This window comes from Pocillopora verrucosa, chromosome 5 (assembly GCF_036669915.1).
Source record: "Pocillopora verrucosa isolate sample1 chromosome 5, ASM3666991v2, whole genome shotgun sequence".
Taxonomy (NCBI): domain Eukaryota; kingdom Metazoa; phylum Cnidaria; class Anthozoa; order Scleractinia; family Pocilloporidae; genus Pocillopora; species Pocillopora verrucosa.
The window spans coordinates 19,791,317-19,797,316 of NC_089316.1; positions in this window are offsets into that span (position 1 = coordinate 19,791,317).

The window sequence follows — 6,000 nt, forward strand, 5'->3', positions numbered from 1 at the left end:
GGATTTCAGATGGAAAAATCTGCATAGGAGTGTCCACTTTGAATTGTTGTTTTACATTAATATATAACAACAACAAAAAAGAGGAAAAATTGGCGATTAGTTCGTAAAACCAAAAATTTGAAAGTCAAATGAAAACTGAGTTGGAGACAAGAAGCAGTCAGCTTGTGGATGATGCGGGTTCTAAAAATTACTGATATTCCATTTTTTTCTTGTCGACATTAGGATTTCTTTTCTCAGAATCAATGAAAATAAAACGAAATTTAAAAAAATTGAAAAAAAGAAAAACATACTTTGTCCACATGCTCTTTAGGAAGACGTTATAACTACTAGAGTTTCAATAACTTTTAGTATATAGATAACTTCTCTAGTCTATAACTGTTTACTTCCAAACAATAAATTCTTAATTCTCTCAACCATACCAGAGCTTTCTCAGGAAAGAGGGCAGTGGGAAAAACGCGATTCATCAAATCCCTTGTTCCTTTTTTCAACGAGTGATGATAAGAATGCTCGTCCTCTGGCTAGGTATTAAAAATAGGTCCGCATGCGTACATGTGTGGCTCACGAAATTTAGCTGCTTTTTGTCTCATTGGGTTTCTATTAGAAGAGCTAATATCTGATTACCATTAGATAGTTTTCAATATTGATCCTGTTCATTAATAACACAAGATAACTAGCATACAAAAGTCCCGAAATGTTCATTCTTAGGATGAGAGTTATTGGCCAAACTTTGGTTTGGAGGTCTCGTTTTGACAAGAAATGTTGCACATGTATCCCGAGGATTTTAGGAACTGAAAAAACATCAGCATAATCTTCCATAGTGATCTGAGAGATTCAGTCACGATTATGTTTACGTAACGAAGTGGAATTGACTTCTGAAGTTTGTTAGTTGATTGTCTTTTTCAAGGCAAGTGATGTGAAATAAACTCTAGGGAAGAATTTCACATGAATATTTTTGACATTTTGTGTACCAGTACACAAGGACAAAACTTTGTAGAAGAGTAGGGACATTCGGGAAATGATGTAATCTAAATTAGAAGCCATTGGGAGCTTGTTTGGTTTGAACGTGTGACTAATTTTGGACAATGTATACATGTAAAGTAACACAATGCTGAGTGTAGGTTTCTTTTGTCTATTAGGGTATAAAGTTCAACTTTCAGTTGGTTGAGAGCAAAACGTTTACTATAATTATTGTATTTAGGTTTTGTGGAACTGTATTTTCAATAAAGAATACAGAAAAATTTAGTTGAAGTAGGTAGATATGAGGTTACAAATGGAAGAATCTAGGGAAAAAAGATAGGTACATTACAAGATCAGAACAAAAGCAATATTTTAATGTATCATATGTTGAGTTAAGTACTCTGAAGTAACATTAACGTTGCTAATAATTTTTAACCCAATACCTGGAGGTTTTATTTAACAGAAAGTTCAATAGAGATAGTGTCACCATAATAGATTTCAGGAACAGTAATCAGAGACATATCTTAAACACAGCAGAGCAATGTACAGGCAAGTGCATGATGGTATCATATGATTTAAACTACCAGAAGCTTTCAACTTTTCTTATTATTGAAATTTTAATTTCATGCCAGTAAGTCTAACAAATTCAAGTTATGGGGAGAAATGAATAGGTGAACTTGACATCATCATACAAATGGTCAACTTCACATCATCATGCAAAGTGCTAATCTACCGTACAAAAAGGTCCAAAACAAACATGGTAAGCAACTGAATTTCATGTATCACTTGGTGTAAGAGCACACAAGAGGAAGTGTGAGACCTGCTTCACTCTCATTTGCTAGAACAAGATTGAACTTCTGGTACCAATCAAAATTCAGAATGACTGTGACAGTTTGGAACTGATCTCTAAGGACTGTGCTTTTAAGGGGTCTACAGATGTGATATAAACGTAACAAATGTCAGTTCCATTGAACTGTCTTCATAAAAACTCAACAAAGTCTAAGCTACATGTAAGTTAATTAAAGTGTACTTTGGTATTCTAAATAAGCAGAAGTAAGTTTTTCACAAACAACAAATGTTGAGCTCATAGCATGTGTGCAGTTTAAAGTATTTGAAAAATTTAAAAGTGCTTATCATATGAGAAATCGTGTTATTAATTTATAATGTATACGTGAAAGATACACATTCACAGGAAATCAACAAACTGATGGCAGATAAATTTGACAGTATTGACTAAATGAAGTGTGGGTCATCAAAATTTGTCCTTCAGCTGAATTCTTGCTCAGGAACGCAATTTTGTTAGTGTTTATCACTATACATAAAAGTATCCAAGCTTTTGTTTATTTTTGTCAGCTACAGCATGTATCAATCAACAACCTACTTTGTGTAAATCTCATTGGTTTCTAATGTGATCTATTATTTCTGAGCCTAGTTTATATTATTTCGTACATGAGTTATTACTTTTTCACTGATGGTAAATGAAAAAGGCACCTAGCTTTTTTCAGCTAATCAAAAAAGTGCAATTTTTCATATATATTAGTATTGTGATGAATTCACCAAACCAAACAAAAAACTGAAAAGGAGGTGTAGTCTACCAAATAAAGGCCTTATACACATGTATTGCTACCAAGTATAGATACCAATGCTTATCTGAGCCATTATGAAGAGAATCTAGAAGACTGCCAAGCTTGAAGGAAGTCATGAAATGTTAAGGTCTGAATAATTCTGGCCATAACTTGGAAAACATAGCACTAATCACATTTCAGTTAACATTAAGGCACTAGGCTCCTATTCATATTTTAATAAAAGCGAAACCACTTTGTTACTGAATTCCAGTAGATTACTCCCCAAAGTTTGGAATCAATCACAATAGACATTTAGCACCATGTTAACGACAAACTGCAGTTTCAGGTTAGGCGTTAGACGTTTGTGACTTTTATTGGTTTAGCTATGTAAACATGAAAGTATAATTTCATTTAAAGGGGCCGTCAAATCGAATTGACAGACAACAGCAGTGTTTGATTTTCTAATGTCAACAAAAAAGTCCTATTTTCACTCACTGGCTAAAAATTGTTTATTCTATTTGTATTCCATGCCATGAGGTGGCAGGGTATTCTGCAGTTTAACCAAAATTTTATCTTAGCATTTACTTAAAAGACTGGTTGAGTAATTTTCTCACTGAGCATGTGGTATAAACAGAATTTCAGGATAAAAAACATTCCAGTAAATGACTTACGTGAAATGTGTCCGCATAGAGAGCCAATAATGACTCCTAAGTTTCAATGTGGCGCAACCTGCACTAAAGTTCCAGACCGTGAAATGTTGGCCTGTGAGAGCACAACTCCACGTTGTAATCCACTTAGAAGACAAGCCGACTGTAGGAAAGCCGGCGTGTGTGGCGTGTCTAGCAAACAATCGTTTTTCTTTTTCTTCTGGCGTTTCAGTTAAAGACTTTTGCGTCCTTTTCATATGTTGTGTTTGGTTTCTTTTATTTCCGAAAGGCAAATGTTCAATTTTTGGACTCTCGTGAACATTTGGCAAATCAAGTTCATTATCTCTGACAAAGACACCATTAATTTCAAAAGGAACAACCCCTATTTGTAAGCAGGAAATTTTCAAATATGACACAAGGTTTTCAATTCCTTTAATGGTAAGCAAAGTACATTTCCCAAATCCCTGGAATGAGTATCAAAAATTTTAAAGCTTTGTTCTGAATTGTTAATCACTGCAACAGTATTAATTCTAATCGTTAAAAAACAACAATTGTAGTTAAGTTGACAATTTGAATTTTGAAGAGACATGTATGGCCCATTATTTGATGTCTTGAACAAACTTCCTGTCAATGACTCACTATATTCTAATGTGTATACTTTATTGTAAATTGAAACAATGCATGGAACATCAGTCAAATTCCTTCCTGGCTTTTTTCCTTTTCGGATTTTGCTTTTTTCTAGGACAACTTTTAGTGCAATTAAGCAAAGTAAATTGATATTGAATATAGAAAACTAGAGACTTCATATTAGTAAAGAGTACAAACCTTTTAATATATTCCCCCAAAGAATTGGATCATGGTATTTCAAACGCTTGAGCTTAACATTCTGAGAATTAACAAACACCATTATGAGGTTGATAATTTGAAGGAAACTGCCCAATGAGTTACATCTATTAACTATCCTATTACAGAAAGTTTTTGATTAGTAAAAGAACGCTTCACAGTAGGCACAGTCGTCTGGTAATTTGTTATATAGCAAATTGAAGAAATCAGAGGTGGCAATGGAGAAACAAATCGAAAATTTTGGAAACCTACTTAAAAGTGCGTAAGAGCGCAAAATACTACAAAACCAAAATGTCATGCCGGTACATTGCCCTCCGTCAGGCTCTGTAGCGGTGGTTGTCGGTAAACACGTGCACGAGTGGGAGACATTCCATTGCTACCTTCTAATGTCATAGATTTCGTGATGTTGTCCACTCAGATGGTCCTTATGTCTTTTCGGTTAGCTTGTGAAGCTTATTTTCCCCGTGTGACAGGCATGTCACGTCGGCAAGGGATAAATTAATGCGCGAAAATTAATGTAAAGGTTTAATAGTGGAAATTTGTTTGCCTCTTTTTTATAAATTGTTCTAGCTAGCGAAGAGTTAAGACCTCAACTTTTTCAGTATAAATTTCTACAGAATAACATTGTATCAAGACGTCCTCTCGAAAATACAGAGTAAAAGTGCGCAGAGTTCACAACAACATGCTACATATTTTTTAATGGTGAGCACGTGCTCTCGCTTCCTCTTACATACGGGAAATCAGTAACTAACGTAATACGTCACGCCACATGTCACATCCTCCCCAATATAAAATGGGTAGACAAACAAAAGAAAAACGAAAAAACTGGAACATGCATGAGAAACCTTAACCAATAATAAACTGGAACATGGACACTATGTGCGAAAGTGTCTCAACTGGTAATAAATGTTCAATTTTGAACAACAAATAGAAGGTTCGGTGTTAAGCCTAACAGGCAGTGTCCACAAGTTGCTTGTAGGTTGGTCACGCTACAAAGTCCTTAAAGTATGAAGGTCTAGTGACCAGTCTTCCTGACTGGGTTCTAATCCCTGAGTCCAGCTCTTTGTAGGGTTCACTACATGGTAGGCTTTTAGTGCCTGATTCTTTGCGAAGTGAGGGCTCATCTGGCTCGTCAGGGCAGCTTGACATCTGTGGTGGCTCAGTAAGGGTATCCTCAGGAGGCAATTTGCTGGTCCTTCTTCATGTTGCTGTCTGGTATTTGCTGTGATTCACCACTAGTTGCTTCAGGGCGTGACTAATTAGTCTTCTTCAGATGGGCTCTGTTGCGCCTAGAGGAAGATCCATCTGCTGTCTCAATTTCATATGACCTTTCGTCAAGTCGTTCAACAACCACTCCCCTCTTCCATTCCTTTTGCCCCAGTACAAATGGTTTCAGCCTCAAATTGTCTCCCTCATTCAATTCAGGTAAGTCATGGGCATCAGAATTGTAGTATCGAGCCTGCCTTTTTTGAACATCTTTCAGCTTCTCTCTCTCGTGACTAGAGCTCAGGGTTCTTGGTTCCAGGAGAGAACCAGTTGTGGGAAGTAATGTCCTTGTCCTCCTATTCATAAGCTTCTGAACTGGACTACTTCCGATTCCTTGAGATGGGATATTGCGCTCAGCCAGTAGTCCCAAGTAGAAGTCATTGCCACCTTTAGCAGTTCTACGGAGGAGTTTTTTAGCAGACTTCACAGCAGCCTCTACTTTGCCGTTAGCCTTACTATTGCAAGGAGAGGTGACCTTGTGCTCAATGTCCCATTCTTTTGTAAGCTTTTGGAACTCTGCAGCTACAAATTGGGGGCCATTGTCACTAGCAAGTGGACAGTTCCAGAATCTGTGTTATGTAGCCGGTCCAGCTCCCAATAACCACTATAGTAATCGACCATTACCAAGTAATATTTCTGGTTAAGGGTGGAGAGGTCCACAGCTACTTTTTCCCAAGGCCTCTGGTATGTCATGACTCATGAAGGTCTCTTTCCCATGAGAA